Source organism: Protopterus annectens, chromosome 4.part0, assembly GCF_019279795.1.
Source record: "Protopterus annectens isolate FY-2018-M chromosome 4.part0, PAN1.0, whole genome shotgun sequence".
NCBI classification, from domain to species: domain Eukaryota; kingdom Metazoa; phylum Chordata; order Ceratodontiformes; family Protopteridae; genus Protopterus; species Protopterus annectens.
Window position 1 is genome coordinate 924,609,401 of NC_056733.1, and position 25,707 is coordinate 924,635,107.

The window sequence follows — 25,707 nt, forward strand, 5'->3', positions numbered from 1 at the left end:
GCCTGCACTCTCAAACCTCAACAAATCTGAACTAGGTAAGCTGTCCCATAGCTACAATCATATTGCCAGATTCGCCACTGGCTCCACCTATAGAACCCACCACTGCCAGATCCTTAAACTACTAGAGTGGCTAGAACTGCCCAGCTTAATTCAATTCAATCAACTCTTAAGAGCTCACAAAATTCTGTACTACCCTAAGGATACCCCCTCACTTAAAAATATTATTAAGCCATTTATCAACCTGAGATCCCTACGGTCAGCTGATAAAATACTGGTCCAAACCCACAAGACTAATAACTCTGCTGGTGAATCCCTGTTTGCCAACTTCATCGGCAAAACCTGGAATTTGTTGCCAAACTATATAACCCTACAATCATCCAAAAGTCTCTTAAAAAAAAACCTCAAACAGTATCTCAACGTGAATTTGCTATGCCCATGTATGAACTCTGATTAAGTTATAAACTGAAAGCATAATCTGAAATTATCATAACATGTAACTACGTCACCAAGCTCTGCTTCCTATCTGATGTCTCTTACTTTTAACTGTGTCTGTCCATGAGAATTGTGAGGCCCTACTTGGGACACTACTAAGCCATTGTATATAATCACTTTGTTTTTCATAAATGTTTCCTAACTTCTGTGTAACCCATTTTGTATAATCACTTTTTTATAATTGTTTCCTAACTTCTGTGTAATCTATATAAGTTTGACTATGTGGAGCTTTTCTCCCCGGGCCTCCTCTGAAAATGGACATGTATCCGGTCAAACTATCCCAGTAAACAAATGTAAAATAAAAAAAATAAAATAATTTATGCTTCCTAAGGAAGTGTTGCAGCTTTTAAATTTGAACTTATAGGACTTCTGAAACATTTATCTGGTAAATTCCTTTAGACTTGAAATGAAAAATATAATTTGTCAAACTACATGGTGCATGTTTTTTCTGCATAACACTACATGTGCATTTTCAAGTAATTATCTCTTATCTCAAAATCATTAAGTAGCATACTTCAAAACTTCCTATTTTACCATTTTACACAGAGTAGAGCTACTGAATATCACACAGCAAGAATTATGTTTATTGTTAAATAAGTTAAAAAATGAAAACTATTACCATGTTTGATCTTTGGAAAAATAATATTTTTATTACTTGTATAGCTCAAATGTGACTGTAAAACGCAAACCACAACAGGTAAATATTATTAAGGAAGCTGTGACCAGCAAGGGAAAACAATAAAACATACACTTTTAATTAAATGATTTAGCGCTTTTGCCTTGCATATAACAAAAGACAAAGGAAATTCACCCCAGGGATCACATCAGTTGCCCTGCTAGACAGGGGTCCAGGGAAGTAAATACTGTGGGAAGAAATAGCCAGGGAATTGTTGTGGCTTGGCTTGTATAGGCCCTAGGGCCGATAGCCTAGTACCAACCTATGAACCTATGAACCTATAAAAGACTTCAACAGAATCTAATAAAACCAGAACATTTCATAATTAAATAGCCCTCTCAAAGTGATCACATTTTAAATCAGCACCAGTCATAAGAAAAATCCCCCAGCACCTGTTTCTCATGAATACAAATTAAAAAAAAACTTCTTTGTTTATGTTAGAAAAATCTAAAACGTACCCGATGGCTAAATATATTGACATCAAACACAAGAATAGTTTAAAATCTTTTAGCCATTATACTAGGATTCATGGGATTTTTTTAGATAAGCTCAGAGATGTGTGCTACTCAGATAATATGATATTCTTGACTATAGATGCAATGAATTTGTTTAATGTCATACCTCACAATCTAGGCCTTGAGTGGTTTCATGAGTTTATGTCAGAAGATACAGCTTTTAGTAATAATGACATCACTATCTTGGATACCGTTATGGAAATAGTATTACACAACAACTTTGGGGTTTTTTGGATGGAAAATATTTTCTCCAAAGGAAAGGTGTTGCTATGGGGACATCCTGTGCCCCCATTTTTTACAAATATTATTCTTTTACAATGGGAAAATACATTTTTATTCAATTCCTTTAACCTCCTAGTCATTCTATGTTTGATTTTTGGATGACATTTTTATTATATGGAAGGCGTCAGTTAAGGAAACTGAGGAATTTATGTTTTATTTAAACATGACTATTCCTTTTTTGAAATTTACATTTTCATATAATAGTTCACAAATTAATTATTTGGATGTCCTCATTAGTAAGGATATGGAAAATAAAAGATTGATTAGTAACATATTTAGGAAGCCAATGTGTTCAAACAGTCTTCTCCATTATTTTAGTTACTATCCTGAGAATTAAAAGAAGGCCATTGTTAAAGGGCAATACGTTTGGCTTGCCCATACGGTGTCTGCGGATGAGTCTTATATACTAGAAGGGCAGAAGCTCAACTCTATGTTTAGCTCTAGAGGTTATCCTAATGATGTTATTTTCAAATTTTTGATGAAGTTACTTTTAAAAGAAGAAACTGTAACTATAAACCCCTGTTAAGAAATTTCAGCCCGATGGTATATACACTACTAGTTTCGAACAATCTAGGGATGATTTTTCTAAAGCGTTTATCACCACCTATAATTTGGATCGTAGTAATATTGTGCAGATACTTAAGAAAAACTGGGGTATTTTCTCATTCTTTGACAACATGATGTACATCGTAGGAGAAGCCCCCATAGTAGTGTATAGAAAAGCAAAATCGTTTAAACAATACTTTGATAGGACTGAAAATGACCCCATATTAAAAAACTGATAAGAATGTTGTGACTTATAAATGTGCGTTTTGCCCACAGTGTAAATATATCCTGGAGAAAGGTTTTGTCATCATCAATGGAGTTAGGATAAAATTGTGTTACCGCACTAACTGCAATCCTATGGGGTGATTTATGTTGCTTTATGCCAGCTATGTAAAGGTTTTTATGTAGGTAAAACTAAAAGACTGCTTAGATGCCATATTAATGAGCATTATCTGGACATAAAGAACAAAATAAGATTAATGCTTCATTTACCCATATCATGTCATTTCATATGTGTTATTTTTGTTTTTATGTTTTAGAAATAGTACACGAAAGCACAAGGGGAGGACCTTGGGAGGACATAATATAATCAAGAGAGCTGAAGTGGTAAATTAGGCATAATGCCCTTATATCTCCTGGATTCAATGAGCGTCTATCTGTTTCAAGTATTTTAAAGCTGCTGTCTTATGTGTGATTATTTATGATAGTTATATGTCTGTGTGTTTGGTTTTGTATTTTAATGTAATTAATATGTATGCTCAAAGTATATAAAAGTATATTGTTTATTGTTTTCCCTTGCTGGTCGCTGCTTCCTTCAGTTTTTTTTTTTTTTCGGTATTGGTTGGTTATTAGTTTTTATGTACAAGGTAAATATATTTGTTTTTAATACATAGTTACTACTGTATAAAAGCTTGTGGGGATTGTCAACAGTTTATTCGTTGTTTGCCCATGGTCTGTATTGTATGATTGAGTTTCTTTTCTTTGAACCGGCTGTTACAGTACCAGTAGGGATTTGGGTGTTTGACGTAACTGTGTTTTAAAATGTGATTTTTCTACCTCATTTAATTTCTTCTGCAGCAAGTCTGAGGTCAGTTGCTTGTCTTATCATTTTTGTCTTTATTATGTGATCTAGATCCATTGTTACTGTCTGATCCAGAAGCAGCTTTCAGCTGCTCTTTTGCTGAGGCTCTGTTTGACAGCATTCGCCATCTTTATTTTTGTCACCTGCACCTTCGGGCTTTGTAGGCTGCATCCAAGGGTGAGACAGGATCACCTCAACAGTTGTTTCATCACATCTGGGTGAACTATGTGAAAGATTAAAGCTTTACATTTTGGGCTCACAAATTTAGACTTTGTAAAGTTTACGTCTGTGTGCCTTCTGAGCATGTGTCATCTGTCTGATGTTTGAAGCATTGTATGGTTTATAGCCGCAGACCATAACAAAAAGAATAATTCCCATGCTACAGATGTCAGAGGTCTTCGGTTGGTAAGGTATATGTTGTAACACTTCTGGTGCTGTGTAAGAAGCGGTACCACAAAATGTTTCATACAGGAAGGCAGTCCCTTTCCCATCACAGACAAATTGCCCTGAAAGCTCAAAGTCTGAGAGCTTTATGATGTAATTATTGTCTAAAAGAAGGTTTTCACACTTCAGGTCTCTGTGTACAATGTTGATGTCATGGCTTTACTTTATGGCCATTGTTAACTGATGAAACATTTTTTGGGCTACATTTTCTGAAAGTGACCCTGTGAATTTAATATAGTCTCTTAATTTGCCATGAACTGCAAGCTTCATTACAATGTAAATCTTTCCATTTAAATTCACAAACGTCCTGTATGTCTTTATATTTTTTTATGATTCACTTCCCTCAATATCTCAAGTTCTCTTGGATGGAATTTCTTCAAAACTTTAGCAGATACTTTCTTTTTATCTATTGTCTTCACTGTTACATCTGTTCTGAGTTGCTCAGAGTATGCAGACTTCACTTTGCCATAAGTTCATTCTCCTAAACATTTACCCAAAACATAACTATGTTTTTTAAGACTGCAACATCATCCATGCCTGTAGAGAATGCAGCAGCTTCTCTTCTGAAACACTTTAACTTTGTATTACTAAATTATTTGTTTCCTTCAGCAGTTAAAGACTTCATTCCTTTCCACTGAGACTTTCTTGTCCAGTGCTCTAGAATTCTGATGATGCACTGTATTCTTAATGGTCATTTGTGATGTCATAGCTGATATCATAGCTGATGTCATAATCATATAGTTTTCTCTGTTGGGCAGAGCTGTCCTAGATTTTCATTTGTAACATTCTATGATTTTTGGAAAACTTGTTCAATTCATCTTTAGTACACTGGTGACTTGTTTATGATGTAGTTCAGCAATGAAAGGAAACAAAATCAGAGATAGAGTCTTTGGTGTAATTACAGTACAAATGTACTCAAGTATCACATTACTTTCTAAGTCCAGTTAACTCATTCAGTATAGAACATCCTGTCACAGCCAGTCCTTGTAAGACCCCTGTAAGAGCCACCACCATCCAGGGAATTTATTAGGCAAAGGGAGGGGAGAACAGAATGAATACCAGGAGGCTAATTCATCCCCTTTGTTTCCTAAAATCTTTAAGGCATGAAATCACATGCTTGTGGAAAGGGTTTCTCCCATATCTTCTACTAAGAATGCGCCTTACATGATTTACAATATCTCATTTCCATAGCCAGGTCATCTGGTGCCTGGAGCCATCTTCATTCCGACAAACCTCATCACTAAGTTAAGGAGAAAAAATAATTCTGTTCTCCAATCTGACACTTCTCCCTTCTCTCCTAAGGAGGAGCACCAGGTCTTCAGTGTTCTGCCAGCATGTCAACATGAGAGAAGAAGAAAAAAGCACATTTGCTGATCGTGGCACTTAACACCTTGCATGCAAGGTGGTTCCCCCTTCACCCCATACTAGCTACATTAGTTTTAGGATCAAAATTCTGTCTAGTAGACATTGAAATTAGCTTTCAAATTTATAAAAAAAAATTATAAATAGAATGGTGAAACAAATGGTTATATTTCTGTAAGCTTAGAAGATAGACCCAATATAAAAGTATGTGAATTACTGTGTTGTTCAGTAGCTTTCCAGTATGACAAGGCTAGTAAGTGCACTGTCTGGATGCCAGCAATGAAGACATTCAGAGAACATTGAATCTCACACTGACACAAATGTTCTCCAGGAGGGGCTGACACAGACAAACAACTTGTGCCAGAGTCATGGACTAAAACTAAATGCCAAGAAATGCATAATAATATCCTTTGGGAACTCATCCATCCCTGGTAACTATCATATTGACAACACACCCCTTAGAGTTGACCGAATAGCCAGGGACTTAGGGACACACATATATAGTAATCAGCCTTTGATCATAATGTTTCTGCAGTGGTGAGGAAATCATTCTATGCTGCACAACTTATAAACAAAAGTATAGCATCTAAGTCCAAGGAAGTCATTGTTCCACTGTATTCAGCATTCATCAGACCTATCATTGAGTACAATGCCCCCTTTGAAATGTACCTAACCAAGCATATCCAACAACTAGAACATCCACAGAGGTTCCTCGCTAAAAGAATACAGTGTGTAAGTAATATGTCCTATGCAGACTGCCTTAAGGCCCTATCCCTGTATTCTGTCTCCTACAGGCTTTTGAGGGGAGATCTGTGCCTGGCATACAGGGCATTGTCAGACCCCACTTTGATGGACCTCCTGCATATCCACAAAACAAACAGTACCAGAATTACCTGTTCTAAAGACTTAAACCTTGCTTGTTATATAAATAGGACCTGCTAGAGAGATAGGTATGCATCCCAGAGACTACCCCATCTATGGAACAGGCTCCCCATCATTGTTCCTCCCTAATCCAATTCAAGTGCAACTTGGACAATTGGATGGGAAACTGGAAATTCATCACTGGTTTGGCACCTGTGTCTCTAATGGACACAGGAAACCTGTAAATGGTTCATCTTCCAGGTCCATGCTTACACTTATCAAGGGTATCAGAACTTGTCAAAGATTTGGGATGCATGGCTAGGCTTAAAAAGTTGTCAATTGCTGAGAGTAGGATAAAACACTTTAAATTCTTTAATAGTCCACAAACAAACAGTGTAGGTAAGCGCTTTCGCAGTTGCCTGCTTCCTCAGACCTCAATACAATGACAATTAATCAAGATGCATTTATACATTACTACAGCCAATTATATCAATTTAATTAATGAGGCAGATTCCTTTTCCTAAGAACAGGTTTTAAAGAGACGGCACTGTTCAGATCTGGAGGGGCATATGCTTTAAAATCAACACAAAAACATTCTGTTCTGCTTGTAACAAAGTCGCTGCTTCAGGTTTTTATAGTTTTTAAAACTAAACCTAGGGGTAGAGTCTATTACCATGCTTATTTTAGGGTCTACTAACAAGATAGGCCAGTTTCTTTTCACTACCTCACATACTCTACTAACCCCTGCTGAATAAGTCAGACACATCCTATTCTTCACCTTCATACTGGATTTGTCCCTCTCCCCTCTTCAGTGGAGGTTTGTTCTGAATAATATGGTCTAGTTTTGTTCTATCCAGTTTATCAACCTCTTCCATACCCTTTTTTATTTCCTCAGCTTTATAAAAAACCTGTAAAAACCTGAAGCAGCGACTTTGTTACAAGCAGAACAGACGCAAGGAACATCTTGTATCACAACGCAGGGGAACTCATGCATGTAAAGCTTGCAAAGGCTGCCCTAGCATTTGGCCAGTTTGTATGGTGATGCATACCATTTCTAAGGAGCTGATAGAACTCTCATTCTATGCAGATTGTTCCACTAGAAACATAGTATATATGGCTAAATGTAAACTATGTGAATGTTTCTATGTTGGAAAAACTAATCGTATGTTGAAGGAGAGGCTACTAGAACACCTTAATGATATACGTAATAAGAAACTGACAAATGCACTGGCAAAGCATGTCTTAGAAGCAGGAGACAACCATAGTTTTAATTCTTAGTGCTACAAAAAATCTTAGAAAATTTAAGAGAAGGTGATGTGAGTAATGAAACAGAATGTGTGCAACTCAGGTGGATAATTGATTTTAAAGCATATGCCCCTCCAGGTCTGAACAGTGCCGTCTCTTTAAAACCTGTTCTTAGGAAAAGGAATCTGCCTCATTAATTAAATTGGTATCATTGGCTGTAGTAATGTATAAATGCATCTTGATTAATTGTCTTTGTATTAAGGTCTGAGGAAGCAGGCAACTGCGAAAGCGCTTACCTATACTGTTTGTTTGTGGACTATTAAAGAATTTAAAGTGTTTTATACTACTCTCAGCAATTGACAACTTTTTTTGCTGCAGCATATACTTTTTTTGGTTTGTCTGACACCAGTGGCACTCTTTATATATTTTTTGCAATAGGCTTAAAAAGGCCCTTGTGGTCATTAGCCTATTAAACACCTATGAACCTATGAATCTGAAAGAAAATCAATCAGAAAAGATAAGGAGAAAACATTGGCTGGGAAGAATCCTGCAGCTGTTCAGCAAAAGGCTTTGGTGCAAGACATGGCTTCCAATCTAAGGGAAAAAGTAAGTCAAATGCATTCAGAGCTGATTAAAATAAATGAAACACCGAAGGAGTATGTCAACTCAAATAACAAAAGGCTGCAAAAAAAAATCAAAGAAGCTTTAAACAGATATTATTCAGATCAGCTGATAAAACTGCAAAAAATCAAAAGATAAAATGAAGAAAAGGCTGACGAATATGAGACTACTCAAGAAAAGATGTTTCAAAAAATGGTAGAATTAGAGGACAGAGCACATAGGGAAAACCTGAGATTTTCTGCTGTATAAAAGAAACTGGAAGGAATGGACTGTATTAATTTTATGAAAGCACAGATAAGTATGTGTGCTGGAATTCCACAGCAGGAGTACTTAATTAAAAGGTCACATTGCATGTATGCTCCAAATCTGGCCATGAGGAAGCAGCCTAGACCTTTAATAGTGAAGATATAATCCTACCAGCAGAAAGAGTTGATCTGTGTCAGAAGGCAAAATACTAAAAGTGGGAGACAGTAGTGTGTTTTTGGAAAATGATTACTAACTGTACTAAATGTACATTATTCCTGCATTCAGGGAATGTTGAAAGGCAGGTGAGATTCAAGCTGCTGTACTTAGCTGTCTTCAGAATATTTTTTCCTGGAGGGTCAAATTCATTTTTTGATGAACAACATGCTAAGGAGCAAACACAAAAGTTTGTCCAAAAAAGTGAGCTATCAAACAAAAGGTAACTCTGCTTCTTATTTTCTGTAATAAAGCTCATAGAGAGACTATGCTAGTGAAACCTTTTCCAATGTTCCAAAGGAATATGCTTGAGAAATAGAAAAAAGCACAGGAGTTGACTAGGAGAACCAGGAGGAGTATGTTAAATATGAACCAGAGACTGGATTTGGGAGACGGAGCTCAACAGGAAGAAAACCAGCAACTTGGAAATTAATAAATAAATGTGGGATTACAAAGCATCAATCACATTTGTGAAATATGGGGAACAAGAAAACCTGGAAATATTGGACTTTTTTGACCTTGTTAATCTTGTAGGGGACTCAAAAGCATATGCCCTACTTCATTTTTATTAATGTTTGCGAGAACATTAGGGAAAGGGAAGAGGAAGGAAGGAAAAAGGTAGCTACAATTAAAACAATTATTGTTCTTAACAGGATCATTATAAAACATAACACATACTGCATGTTATATAGTAAAGCATTTTCATTTTTTGAGTCTTATAGGGATACTAAAGTAAACAGGTACATTTCCTCCTTCCTTTCTTCTTGTTTAGTTTTAAAAATTGCAGGCACTGCAATGTAAAAACAGAAGAAAGCTTGGATAAAAGCATATTTAAGATAATAGGATATAATTTTAGCACAAAAAATGCACTGCAGGAGGTAAAACAAGTCACCGGACGTCCAACCATTAAAAAACAAAGTTTATTGAATACACTACTAACAATGGCTATAATTTTAGGTTACCAAGGTGAAGGACTGGCTGTAAAAGTATACAGAACATAATATAAATGTTATGCTTCTTCTCACTTTTGCATAAGGGAATGACTGGATTAAGGCCATTGGCTTGATCTAATAATGATTTTTAAGTGGAAGCAAATAAATAAAAGAACATTCCCTGAAATGAAACATTATTCTTTAGCAAATAAATATTCACAGTGCAACATCAGAAGCTTGTAGCTAAAAGCAATTCTGTATCTGGTTCTCATGTTTCTATGTAGACAAGCTGATAAGGGACAATAAACACAGAATGCATTTTTTCAGTTGCTAAAAGATAATGTTTTCTGAAAGCATTCAATTTGTTTTTTTTACATCTGGGAGAGGAATAAGATAAGGTAAGACAAAAACAGACAGATCTTAGTGTAAGTAGAAACACAGGCTGTACTATTTATTTATTTATTTATTTATTTATTTTACATTTGTTGACCGGGCTAGTCTAACTGGATATATGTCCATTTTCAGTAGAGGCCCGAGGAGAAAAGCTCTGAGACAATAACAAGGACAGAAAAAAAGAAACATTTATACAAATAATCCGCAAAAAATAGCAATTTACAAAAAAAAATAATTGTATAGTCCCCAAGGAAAAAAGTTAAAAACGAGAATAATTACATGAGTATGCATCTTAGCATGGATAAACTTCATTATAGGTTAATTCAAGCCAGTGAGTGTACCTGTCATTCTGAGACAATTCTTCCTATTAGGAAGATTAAACTTCCTTATGTAAAGATGTACATAGTTTAGTGTGTTTTTATGAAGTTAATAGGTTATGGGAGTGTTCTGGGTGTGTGTTTGTTTGTTTTGAGGGATTTCATTAAAACAAAAAGTCTTGTAAGAGGTGATATAAGTTTAAATGTATATAACAAGAAACTGTATAAGCAAGACTTTCCATATTATCTATGTGTGGTAACACTTTCCATATTATCTTTGAATGTGAATAGTCTCAGAGGTATATACAAAAAAGAAAGAGTAGTGAACTACATCAAGAAATGCAGAGTGCAAACAGCCATGCTACAGGAGACATATTTGGAAAGACCTGAACATGTAAATTTGATAAAGAAAATATTTTAGGATGTTTATTTAACAGAATAAATGGGCCAAAGGAAAAGGGGAGTTGTTGTTGTTGTGTCTTTCAGCTTTTCTCAGTTAGGGGTTGCCACAGAGGAACTCTGGTCTGCTAATGATTGGCAGTAGATATTTACGTGCCGAGTTGCCATCCCAGACTCAGAACTTTCAATGAAGGTACGCCCATTCACGCATGTCTCCACACAGAAGACGCTCTAGCTGAGAATCGAACAGGACAACGTCTTACTGTGAGGTGACAATGCTACCGCAGCACCACCACCGCAGTGTTTTGCTAGAGGAGCTCCTATAGTGATAGAAGAGGAAAAATATAAATAACAGCAAATTTGTAGAAGTAAGGGGCTACTGGCAAGGGAGGAGGATTACACTAGCATACATGTATTATTCTAACTAAAGCTGTTATAATGGAGCTTAAGAAAATTCTGGGAGAAATAATCAGCTTTCATAGGGGAATATTACTTATAGGTGGAGAATAGAATTTGATTTGAAACAGCAAGGATGTATCTGGGAGCCTGTAAGGGAAAATATAACAAAAGAGGATAGATTTCTGAAAAAAAATTATGAAAATATTTGGCCTGGAAGATGTGAATTCATTAGTAGGAGCTCAGAGAGAATTTATATATTGTCCCCCAAGGTACAAAAGCTGGGCTACCCTAGGCAAGAAATTATATTTCACAGGAATGTGCATTTAATTGAAAGTTTTGATATGTGTCCAATAACTCAGATCATGCACCAATAATAACTAAAACAAAAATGTGGGGTAATGAAATAAAACTGAAACACTGGTGCTTCCCCACCTATCGGTTAAACAGGGAGGAATAAAAGGAATGTGTAGTGAAAATTATTCAGGAATTATTAGAAAAGATAGACATTCCTTCAGAAAATGCAGCTAGGGAGTGGGACAAAATGAAAGCAGAGTTTAAAAATACAGTAGAAATAAAAGAAAAAGAGATGTGGTTAAGAAGTAACAACAATTATTTATAGGGACTGACCTCAAAATAATTGTTAAAGTACTACAGAATAAGGGGAATCTCACAAAACAAGAAGTGTTAAAGAGAAAATAAGAGATTATCTGGATAATAAGCATGAGTTTAGAAAGATTGCTGTTAAGCAACTGTTTTTGATAAAAACTCCATGCAGAAAAGCTTTTAGTAAAATGGCTCAGGAAGTAGAAAGGGTTGTTACCAAGCTTATGGAGCTATAAGAAGGAAAGTAACCAGAGAGCCTGAAGAGGGTTAGAAATAATTCAGAAATGTTATAAAAATCTGTATAAAGGAGAGAAATGTGGAAATCATGAAAAGGTACAAATGGAAATATTTTTTATTATTGAAGAATTAAATATGCCAAAGTTAGAGATAGATGAGTTTCACTTATTAACAGTCTGAATAGAATAAGATGAGATAAAAATGTTATAACCAATCCTTCTATGTGGCACACCTCATCACTAAAGGCTTTTCATCCAGAAAAAAGGAGGTCATTGTCCCACTGTACTCATCCCTCATTAGACCCATTATAGAATACAATGCCCTGTTTGGTATGTACCTCACAAGACATCTGCAACAACTGGAAAGGCTGCAGAAATACCTCACTAAAGGAATCACAGGCCTAAAGCAGATGCCCTATGCTGATGATCTAAAAAAACTCCAGCTATACTCTGTTGCATATCGTCTACTCAGAGGCAATCTCTGCTTAACATACAAGGCCATGTCAAACCCAAAGCTGTTGGACATGCTACACTTAAAGAAATCCCAATCCCTCAGAGACACACGCTCCAGGGATCTAAATCTTGTCATCACAATAAACAAAACATGCTGGAGGGATAGGTTCCTGACCCAGAGACTCGCCAGACTCTGGAATAGACTGCCCATACATGTCAAGCAGAACGCCTCTTTGGCCCTCTTCAAAAGGAACCTTAACGATTGGATGGGAGATAGGAAATTCACCCCGGGGATCATGTCAGTCACCCTGCTAGACAGGGCTCCAGGTAAGTAAATACTGTGGGAAGAAATATCCAGGGAATTGTTATGGCTAGGCTTGTATAGGCCCTAGGGTTGATAGCTTAGTACCCACCTATGAACCTATGACCCTACAGGAAAGTCTCCAGGAAGAGATGGTATTCCTACGGAAGTTTAGGAACTAGGAGGAAGAAAGCGAAGAAGATCTGGAAGGTTTTGTAAAACAGTATTTTAAGAGGAGGAGAAGCACCAACATCCTGGAACAGTAATACCTAAAGAGGGTAAAGACCCATCAGATCCAGCTTCATACAGGTCCGTTTCTATTTTAAACCATGATTATAAAGTGCTTATGTCTATAATGGCTAAAATAATGCAAATGCAATGCCACAATTGATAGATATGGATCAATGTGGTTTTGTGGAGGGGAGGCAAGCATTCAACAGCATTAATAGTGCAATAATCATCCAGAGGGAAGCAGAAAGTAAGAAAATATTGTGCTAGATCATTGGTCTTGATGCAGAGAAAGCACTCGGTAGAGTAAGATGGTATTTCATGAATATGGTAATAGAAACATTTGCATTCCCTAATACAATAATAATGTTAATTAGGAGCAAATATGAGGGGTAGGGACAAAAATTAAAGTTTGGGGGGTCGTCTGCAATAAGCTCTGTATGAATAGAGTAGCCAGGCAGGAGTGTCCACTTTCCCCTTTGTTATTTGCATTACATTTAGAACCATTGGCAAAGAAAATAAGGGACTCAGAAATTGAAGGATATAATTGGTATGGTAATCAGGAAAATTTGGATTTATTTGCAGATGATATTATTTTGTAACTGATAAAAACCAGAAAAGCACATTTTAGTTTTATGGAACATTTTGAGATAGTTTAAAAAGTCTTTTCTGGATACAAAATTAATGGAGATAAAGGCAATAGCTGTAAAAGGTGTTCCCATACACAAATTGGTTAACAAATATCCATATTTATTATAACATGATAAAAATGATGTACTTAGGAGTATGGGTTAAAGGGATTCAGCTATGGCAGCTAAGGATATCTAGGAAGAGATTATTTAAAAGATACAGACTGAGTAAATGGAAGCTCCGTTTTATGGTATGGATGGCAGGGTACAAGCAGTGAAAATGTTTTTAGCCCCTTTAGTTTTATATACAGGTCAGGCATATTTTTATCAACCAGAGGAGAAGTTATGCATAGCAATTAATAAAAGAGTTGAAGGATTTTATCTAGGAGGGGAAGAGGGCAAGAGTCAGGTGGGATAAGTTGATCCTTCCAATAGAATGAGGTGGTTTACTAGCTCAGTCATTACATCACAAGACTCTTAATTTCAGGGTAATTGGTTTGTGCCCCACATTAGGTGAGACCCTTTGGCAGTGAGGTTGGCATAATAGTTAAGGTGTTAATCTTATGGATACAAGGCACAGGGTTTAATTCTCCCATGGGGTAATTGGCTAGGCTTAAAATTACCCTCAAGGGCTATTAGCCTAGGACTAAGCTATGAACCTATTAACTTAGGAAGGGTTATTTCAGAGCTACACAATTAAGGCTCATATACATATCACAAGCAGAATGCTATTATTTAAAGTGGAAAGGGATGATGATGAAACAGGGTGGGAGCTCAAGATATAAAGAGAGACTGGGATTTTGGATGTGGATCCTTAAGGAGAATAACAATAACCATGCAGAGTATTATATTCATAAAGTAGCAGAAATTATTCTAAGAACTAAGCCAACACAGAAATGGAGATAGACGATTCACCCAGTAGGGATGACTGCAATTAGGGATACAGATAATAGGCAAGAAGGGGCTGGAATTTACTGGAGGAACCTGGCAAAGGAACCAAGGTGTTGAGAGCAAATAATTAGAAAGAGAAAAGCAATAGAGTGGGACAAGAACAAGAATTTATTTGGACTGCAGGTTAGAGATTACCTTCCCTACCAAGGATTGATATCAGAGTGTAGGCAAAGAGAAAGAAATAGGGGGATTCTAAATGAAAGATCCTAAATGAAAGACCAGCACTGGTAGCATTTTTAATAGAATCTGGAACAGAACCTGCTGTTAAAAAGGGATAATTAGTAGGGCATATAAAATACTGCATGATAACTATAGTAATCAATCAGAGGAGGTTAGAGAGGATTGGGAATAGAGATTTGATAAGCAATTCATAAAGAAACAATGAGAGGATATATGTATGGCTCCCAAACATGCAACAAAGTCTAGAAGACTTATCATTTTTGCTTGGAAGTGTTTTTATACCCCAAGTAGACTCCAAAGAATTTTTCTTAGGTAGATTGCAAATGTTGGAGGTGGGATGAGGAAGAAAGAGGTACTTGGGAACATATTTTTCGAGAGTATAATAACTGGCAGACTTTAAAAATTCCCTGCAGACTACTCTGTCAGAAATACTAGGTGAGCAAACTGGTGTAACTACAGAAATGATTTTTTTGAGCTGTGGTACAAAATTGGAATTGCCTAGAGGAGACACAGTAAAGCCTTGCTGAATTTAATAACAAAAGTCCAAAATGGGAGTAAATAAACACGGCTCTCTTGATAATAAATAAAAGACAAAACTTTTATTCAGGTACAAACTAGTGAGCGCTTCCGTGCCTCCCATTTTGGACTTTTGTTATTGCATTTTGCTTTTTTGGGAGAGCTTCATCCCTAGCTGCTTTTGGATTTGTGTTTTGTACTTGTTGAATTTAGCTCTGCTGGCTGCCAAAAAGCAATTACTAGAAAATGGAAATCAAAGTCGAAACCAATCAGACTAGAAGCAGTAAATACAGTAACAGAGATATGATAACTGAAAGAGATATCTTTAGAAAATGGCAGGAGCAAATTATACAGAAAAAATAGGAATTGTGGGAACAATACATGCAGAATAGTGTTTTGGAGGAGGAATGGGGTTTGAAGGAAAGCAGGAAGTGAATGAGCGATATAATGCTGTGTACAGAAGGTTACGTGTCATGTATATATTTATAAATGACAATATGTCACATGGTTTGTTTTCATTTATATAAATGAATGATTGCCTCTGTGATTAGTGATAATTCAGTAAAGATGTTTCTTGTTTAAAAACATATACATAGCTGCTGTAACAAGAAAGCATATATACCTCTGGAAGCCTTTATATTCCCTATAGTGTTTTAATGTCGTTTTGTATCTAACACCCACTAATTGCAAATGCCACCCTTAATTGGACTGCATTATACGCAGTTTCTCCATAATTAATGTAAATAATGAAAATGTTCCATATTTTTCATAACTTTTGCAAACACTCCTTAATAATTGCTTTCCTGTAAATCCCACACTGACTGTTTCATTGTGCATGCCCAACAAATCATGTCTGCTTTTACACACCACCTTGGTCCTTCTTGCATGACCCTCTGTTCATGAGATAGTAGGCTCAGTATTAGAATATTCATTATTGTCACTATTAATACAGTGTGACTCAAACAAGTAGTTATGTCTGTGTTTGTCTTGCCAAGTGTGTCTAGCATTATTTTTCATCTAGAACTCACTGCTTAGGTACGCTCGCTTGGCAAAGCAATTTTACACTCCAGTATTGTTTTATTAATGTATATAATATGTAAAATATAAACAGAAAATATATAAAATGTAAAATACTTGTTATTTTTAAGAACCTCCTGCAAACAGTCATTATCATCTTAAACTCTCTACATCTCACAGTGATGTTTTCACTGAGGGGTATCTATCTAATCATGTCAGCACACAGAAGCCACTTTCTTTCCTAACCCGCCACCTATTTTTAAAGACATATTAGTGCCCTTATTAGAAGACTAATTTCTTTTACCTAATTATGATAACTATCATTTATTTATTATTTATTTTACACTTGTTGACCGGGATAATCCGACTGGATATATGTCCATTTTTAGCAGAGGCAAACAAATACATAGTTTACTACATAAAACATACAATAGGCATTCAAAATAAGGCATAAAAACAACATTTACAAAGTATTTCAGAATAGTAAAAGATACATTAGTAATCAACAGTTTTACATAAATTGAGGTCTATACATCTCAAAGGTGCTTGAGAAACACTGGAGTAATTCCTTTACAATAAAATAATGTATTAGTCAGGTTTAGAACATGAGCAAGTCCAATGTAATTTAAGGTATAGTTTTAGACTATGCTTGAATTGTCTTATGGAGGGTTCTAGGGTAATATTTGCTGGAAGGGAAGTTCCAAATTTTACCTACATATTTAGTAAACAGAGAGGCACCGGCTGCGTTACTAGCTTTGATAGTTTGGACAAGTAGTTTATTTGAAGATCAAAGCGTATTCAGATTGCTGTAGGGGTAGATTATGGGTTTCAGTGCTGGGTTTTATTCCGGTTGATTTAAAACTTTATAGGCAACTATCAGCTGGTTAAGCTGGATAAGGGAAGGTAATTCCAGCCACCCAAGAGATCTTAGATTGGTAAAGTGATGTGTCTTGCAAGGCATGCCAATGGCAAATCTGGCAATGTGATTGCAGTAAACTGATAATTTATTGAGTTCTGTTTTACCTAGGTTAGTCAGTCGAGGGGAAGAATATAGTAAGGTTGAGAGTAAATGAGACTAGGCAGTGGCAGTTTGAGCAGCTGATGTAAGGAAATGCTTAATCTTGTAAAGTGACCCTAGTTTTTATTAATGATTTTAATAGGTTTGTTAATGTGTATGTCGAATTTAAGGTTATTATTGATATTAACTTCTAATAGTTTTGTATGGGTGTCAGGAGAGATTGTGGTGCCATTGTTAGATCTTTTGTTTTATAGCACACACTTCTTGTACAACCCCCCCCCCCCCAACAAACACACATATACAATATAGTGGTATTGCACTCCATTTCTAATTTATTAATACAGACCTGGGAAATAGTCCTTCATTTTCATAACCTTCATAACTCAAGCACTATACATCTCATAGTGATGTTTTCACTATGAATACCTATCATATCCCATCAGTATGTAGACTATACATCTCATAGTGATGTTTTCACTATGAATACTTACCATATCCCATCAGCATGTAGACTATACATCTCATAGTGATGTTTTCACTATCAATACCTACCATATCTAATCAGCATGTAGAATAGTGATGTTTTCACTATCAATACCTACCATATCCCATCAGCATGTAGACTATACATCTCATAGTGATGTTTTCACTATCAATACCTACCATATCCCATCAGCACGTAGACTATACATCTCATAGTGATGTTTTCACTATCAATACCTACCATATCCCATCAGCATGTAGAATAGTGATGTTTTCACTATCAATACCTACCATATCCCATCAGCATGTAGACTATACATCTCATAGTGATGTTTTCACTATGAATACCTATCATATCCCATCAGTATGTAGACTATACATCTCATAGTGATGTTTTCACTATGAATACCTACCATATCCCATCAGCATGTAGACTATACATCTCATAGTGATGTCTTCACTATCAATACCTACCATATCCAATCAGCATGTAGAATAGTGATGTTTTCACTATCAGCACCTACCATATCCCATCAGCATGTAGACTATACATCTCATAGTGATGTTTTCACTATGAATACCTATCATATCCCATCAGTATGTAGACTATACATCTCATAGTGATGTCTTCACTATCAATACCTACCATATCCAATCAGCATGTAGAATAGTGATGTTTTCACTATCAGCACCTACTATATCCCATCAGTATGTAGAATAGTGATGTGTTCACTATGAATACCTACCATATCACATCAGCATGTAGACTATACATCTCATAGTGATGTTTTCACTATGAATACCTACCATATCCCATCAGCATGTAGAATAGTGATGTTTTCACTATGAATACCTACCATATCCCATCAGCATCTAGAAGCCACCTTGCTTCCTAATGCACAACATGCTGTTTAAAAGATATTAGTAAGAATGTTAAAATAACATTAATATTAATGCAGAGTACAGAAAATAGTTATATGACTACATGCTTTTACCCAAGAGTGATTAGTATAATTTATAATGATACCTACTGATTCCTTAGGCCCCTTAAACTGACAGTATAATGGCCACAAGGTAATGTAATATGTATTATAGGTTCATAGGTGTTTACTAGGCTAACGGCCACAATGTAATTCAACATGTATTACAGGTTCATACTTGTTTACTAGGCTAACGGCCACAATGTAATATAATATGTATTATAGGTTCATAGGTGTTTACTAGGCTAACGGCCACAATGTAATGTAATATGTGTTATAGGTTCATAGGTGTTTACAAGGCTAACAGCCACAAGGTAATGTAATATATATTATAGGTTCATAGGTGTTTACTAGGCTAACGGTCACAATGTAATCTAATATGTATTATAGGTTCATAGGTGTTTACTAGGCTAACAACCACAATGTAATGTAAAATGTATTACAGGTTCACGGGTGTTTACTAGGCTAATGGTCACAAGGTAATGTAATATGTATTATAGCATTATAGGTGTTTACTAAGCTAATGGCCACAGTGTAACGTAATATGTATTATAGGTTCATAGGTGTTTACTAGGCTAACGGCCACAATCTAATGTAATATGTATTACAGGTTCATAGGTGTTTACTAGGCTAACAGCCACAATGTAACATAATATGTATTATAGGTTCATAGGTGTTTACTAGACTAAGGGCCACAATGTAATGTAATATGTATTACAGGTTCATAGGTGTTTACTAGGCTAACGGCCACAATGTAATGTAATATGTATTATAGGTTCATAGGTGTTTACTAGGTTAAAGGCCACAATGTAATGTAATATGTATTACAGGTTCATAGGTGTGTACTAGGCTAATGACCACAATGTAATGTAGTATGTATTATAGGTTCATAGGTGTTTACTAGGCTAATGGCCACAATGTAATGTAATATGCATTGTAGGATCATAGGTTCATAGATGTTTACTAGGCTAATGGCCACAATGTAATGAAATATGTATTACAGGTTCATAGGTGTTTACTAGGCTAACAGCCACAATGTAATGTAATATGTATTACAGGTTCATAGGTGTTTACTAGGCTAACGGCCACAATGTAATGTAATATGTATTATAGGTTCATAGGTGTTTACCAGGCTAAAGGCCACAATGTAATGTAATATGTATTATAGGTTCATAGTTGTTTACTAGGCTAACGGCCACAATGTATTGTAATATGTATTATAGGTTCATAGGTGTTTACTAGACTAACTGCCACAATGTAATGTAATATGTATTACAGGTTCATAGGTGTTTATTAGGCCAATGGCCACAATGTAATGTACTATGTATTAGAGGCTCATACGTGTTTACTAGGCTAATGGCCACAATGTAATGTAGTATGTATTATAGGTTCATAGATTCATAGGTGTTTACTAGGCTAACGGCCACAATGTATTGTAATATGTATTACAGGTTCATAGGTGTTTACTAGGCTAACGCCCACAATGTAATGTAATATGTATTATAGGTTAATACGTTCATAGGTGTTTACTAGACTAACGGTCACAATGTAATATAATATGTATTATAGATTTATAGGTTCATAGGTTTTTATTAGGCTAATGGCACCAATGCAATGTAATATGTATTACAAGTTCATAGGTGTTTACTAGGCTAAGGGCCACAATGTAATGTAATATGTATTATAGGTTCATAAGTGTTTACTACGCTAATGGCCACAATGTAATTCAACATGGATTACAGGTTCATACTTGCTTACTAGGCTAACGGCCACAATGTAATATGTATTATAGGTTCATAGGTGTTTACTAGGCTAATGGCCACAATGTAATGAAATATGTATTACAGGTTCATAGGTGTTTACTAGGCTAACAGCCACAATGTAATGTAATATGTATTACAGGTTCATAGGTGTTTACTAGGCTAACGGCCACAATGTAATGTAATATGTATTATAGGTTCATAGGTGTTTACCAGGCTAAAGGCCACAATGTAATGTAATATGTATTACAGGTTCATACTTGCTTACTAGGCTAACGGCCACAATGTAATATAATATGTATTATAGGTTCATAGGTGTTTACTAGGCTAACGGCCACAATGTAATTCAACATGTATTACAGGTTCATACTTGTTTACTAGGCTAACAGCCACAATGTAATGTAAAATGTATTGCAGGTTCACGGGTGTTTACTAGGCTAATGGTCACAGTGTAATGTAATATGTATTATAGGATCATAGGTGTTTACTAAGCTAATGGCCACAGTGTAATGTAATATGTATTATAGGCTCATTGGTTCATAGGTGTTTACTAGGTTAAAGGCCACAATGTAATGTAATATGTATTACAGGTTCATAGGTGTGTACTAGGCTAACGACCACAATGTAATGTAGTATGTATTATGGATTCATAGGTATTTACTAGGCTAATGGCCACAATGTAATGTAATATGCATTGTAGGATCATAGGTTCATAGATGTTTACTAGGCTCATGGCCACAATGTAATGAAATATGTATTACAGGTTCATAGGTGTTTACTAGGCTAACAGCCACAATGTAATGTAATATGTATTACAGGTTCATAGGTGTTTACTAGGCTAACAGCCACAATGTAATGTAATATGTATTATAGGTTCATAGGTGTTTACCAGGCTAAAGGCCACAATGTAATGTAATATGTATTATAGGTTCATAGTTGTTTACTAGGCTAACGGCCACAATGTATTGTAATATGTATTATAGGTTCATAGGTGTTTACTAGACTAACGGCCACAATGTAATGTAATATGTATTACAGGTTCATAGGTGTTTATTAGGCCAATGGCCACAATGTAATGTACTATGTATTACAGGCTCATACGTGTTTACTAGGCTAATGGCCACAATGTAATGTAGTATGTATTATAGGTTCATAGATTCATAGGTGTTTACTAGGCTAACGGCCACAATGTATTGTAATATGTATTACAGGTTCATAGGTGTTTACTAGGCTAACGGCCACAATGTAATGTAATATGTATTATAGGTTAATACGTTCATAGGTGTTTACTAGGCTAACGGCCACAATGTAATATAATATGTATTATAGATTTATAGGTTCATAGGTTTTTATTAGGCTAATGGCACCAATGCAATGTAATATGTATTACAAGTTCATAGGTGTTTACTAGGCTAAGGGCCACAATGTAATGTAATATGTATTATAGGTTCATAGGTGTTTACTAGGCTAACGGCCACAATGTAATTCAACATGGATTGCAGGTTCATACTTGCTTACTAGGCTAACGGCCACAATGTAATATAATATGTATTATAGGTTCATAGGTGTTTACTAGGCTAATGGCCACAATGTAATGTAATATGTATTATAGGTTCATAGGTGTTTACTAGGCTAATGGCCACAATGCAATGTAATATGTATTATAGGTTCATAGGTGTTTACTAGGCTAATGGCCACAATGTAATGTAATATGTGTTATAGGTTCATAGGTGTTTACTAGGCTAACGGCCACAATGTAATGTAATATGTATTATAGGTTCATAGGTGTTTACTAGGCTAATGGCCACAATGTAATGTAATATGTATTATAGGTTCATAGGTGTTTACTAGGCTAACGGCCACAATGTAATGTAATATGTGTTATAGGTTCATAGGTGTTTACAAGGCTAATGGCCACAAGGTAATGTAATATATATTATAGGTTCATAGGTGTTTACTAGGCTAATGGCCACAATGTAATCTAATATGTATTATAGGTTCATAGGTGTTTACTAGGCTAACAACCACAATGTAATGTAAAATGTATTGCAGGTTCACGGGTGTTTACTAGGCTAATGGTCACAGTGTAATGTAATATGTATTATAGGATCATAGGTGTTTACTAAGCTAATGGCCACAGTGTAATGTAATATGTATTATAGGCTCATTGGTTCATAGGTGTTTACTAGGCTAACAGACACAATGTAATGTAATATGTATTACAGGTTCATAGGTGTGTACTAGGCTAACGACCACAATGTAATGTAGTATGTATTATAGGTTCATAGGTGTTTACTAAGCTAACGGCCACGATGTAATGTAATATGCATTGTAGGATCATAGGTTCATAGATGTTTACTAGGCTAATGGCCACAGTGTAATGAAATATGTATTACAGGTTCATAGGTGTTTATGCTCTACAAGTTGGGTGTGCGATGGATGAGAAAGAGAAATTTTGGAGTGAGTTGGATGAAGTTGTGGTGAGTGTACCCAAGGGTGAGAGACTAGTGATTGGAGTGGACTTTAATGGGCATTTTGGGGAAGTGAACATAGGGGATGAGGAAGTGATGGGTAGGTATGGTGTTAAGAGAGGAATGCAGAAAGTCAGATAATTGTAGATTTTGTGTAAAGGATGGACATGGCTGTGGTGAATATGTATTTTAAGAAGAGGGAGGAGCATAGGGTGACGTACAAGAGTGGAGGAAGATGCACACAGGTGGATTATATCCTATGTAGGAGGGCCTGTCTGAAGGAGATTGGAGACTGTAAAGTGGTGGCAGTGGAAAGTGTAGTTAAGCAGCATAGAATGGTGGTCTGTAGGATGACGTTGGTGATCAAGAAGAGGAGGAGGAGTGTGAAAGCAGTGCCAAGGATTAAATGGTGGAAGTTAAAAAAGGGTGATTGTGAAGTGGAGTTTAGGGAAGAGTTAAGACAGGCACTGGGAGGCAGTGGAGAGTTACCGAATAGCTGGGTAACTACAGCAGAACTAGTAAGGGAGACTGCTAGAAAGGTGCTTGGTGTGACATCTGGACAGAGGAAGGAGGACAAGGAGTTATGGTGGTGGAATGAGGACGTACAGGAGAGTATACAGAGGAAGAGGCTGGCAAAGATGTGGGATTGTAAGAGAGATGAAGAAAGTAGACAGGAGTATTAGGAGATGAGGAGCATGGCAAAGAGAGAGGTGGCGAAAGCTAAGGATAAGGCGTATGAAGAGTTGTATGAGAGATTGGACACTAAAGAGGGAGAAAAGGACCTGTACCAATTGGCTAGACAGAGGGACAGAGCTGGGAAAGATGTGCAGCAAGTAAGGGTGATAAAGGATAGTGAGGGAAAGGTACTCACAAGAGAGGAAAGTGTGTTGAGTAGATGGAAAGAGTATTTTTAGAGGCTGATGAATGAAGAGAATGAGAGAGAGAGAAGGTTGGATGATGTGGGGATAGTGAATCAGGAAGTGAAACAGATTAGCAAGGAGGAAGTAAGGACAACTATGAAGAGGATGAAGAATGGAAAGGCTGTTGGCCCAGATGACATACCAATGGAAGCATGGAGGTGCTTAGGAGAAATGGCAGTGGAATTTTTAACTAGATTGTTTAATGAAATTTTGGAAAGTCAGAGGATGCCTGAGGAGTGGAGAAAAGTGTTTTGGTACCTATCTTTAAGAATAAGGGTGATGTGCAGAGCTGCAGTAACTACAGAGGGATAAAACTGATCAGTCACAGCTTGAAGTTATGGGAAAGAGTAGTAGAAGCTAGGTTAATAAAGGAGGTGATGATTAGTGATCAGCAGTATGGTTTCATGCCAGGAAAGAGCACTACAGATACAATGTTTGCTCTGAGAGTGTTATTGGAGAAATACAGAGAAGGTCAGAAGGAGTTGCATTGTGTCTTTGTAGACTTGGAGAAAGCATATGACAGGGTGCCTAAAGAAGAGTTGTGGTATTGTATGAGGAAGTCGGGAGTGGCAGAGAAGTATGTAAGAGTTGTACAGGATATGTACGAGGGTAGTGTGACAGTGGTGAGGACTGCAGTGGGAGTGACAGATCCATTTAAGGTGGAGGTGGGATTACATCAAGGATCAGCTCTGAGTCCTTTCTTATTTGCAGTGGTGATGGACAGGTTGACAGATGAGATCAGACAGGAGGCCCCATGGACTATGATGTTTGCAGATGACATTCTGATCTGTAGTGAGAGTAGGAATCAGGTTGAGGAGACTCTGGAGAGGTGGAGATATGCTCTAGAGAGCAGAGGAATGAAGGTCAGCAGGGCTAAGATAGAATATATGTGTGTAAATGAGAGGGAGGGTAGAGGAATGGTGAGGATGCAGGGAGTAGAGTTGGTAAAGGTGGACGAGTTTAAGTACTTGGGATCAACAGTTCAGAGTAATGGTGAATGTGGAAGAGAGGTGAAGAAGAGAGTACAGGCAGGGTGGAATGGGTGGAGAAGAGTGTCAGGAGTGATTTGTGACAGACGGGTACCAGTAAGAGTGAAAGGGAAGGTCTACAAGAGGGTAGTGAGACCAGCTATGTTATTTGGGTTGGAGACAGTGGCACTGACAAAACGGCAGGAGTCAGAGCTGGATGTGGCAGAGTTAAAGATGTTAAGATTTGCACTCGGTGTGACTAGGATGGATAGGATTAGGAGTCAGTATATTAGAGGGTCAGCTCATGTTGGACAGTTTGGAGACAAAGCAAGAGAGACGAGATTGCGTTGGTTTGGACATGTGCTGAGGAGGGATGATGGGTATATTGGGAAAAAGATGCTAAGGATGGAGCTGCCAGATAAGAGGAAAAGAGGAAGGCCTAAGGTAAGGTTTATGGATGTGGTGAGAGAGGACATGCAGGCGGTTGGTGTGACAGAGCAAGATGCAGAGGATAGGAAGAAATGGAAAGAGATGATCCGCTGTGGCGACCCCTAATGGGAAAAGCTGAAAGATGATGATGAGGTGTTTACTAGTCTAATGGCCACAGTGTAATGTAATATGTATTACAGGTTCATAGGTGTTTACTAGGCTAATGGCCACAATGTAATGTAATATGTATTACAGGTTCATAGGTGTTCACTAGGCTAACGGCCACAATGTAATGTAACATGTATTGCAGGTTCATAGGTGTTTACTAGGCTAATGGCCACAATGTAATGTAATATGTATGACAAGTTCATAGGTGTTTACTAGGCTAACGGTCACAATGTAATGTAATATGTATTATAGGTTCATAGGTGTTTACTAGGCTAACGACCACAATGTAATGTAATATGTATTACAGGTTCATAGGTGTTTACTAGGCTAATGGCCACAATGTAATGTAATATGTTTTACAAGTTCATAGGT

At 36.6% G+C, this 25,707-nt stretch overlaps 1 pseudogene; it reads right to left on the minus strand.

The window, feature by feature from the left end:
• Positions 1-255: 255 nt before the first annotated feature.
• The window catches only part of LOC122800373, a 36,709-nt pseudogene continuing 11,257 nt past the window's right edge, over positions 256-25,707 (minus strand).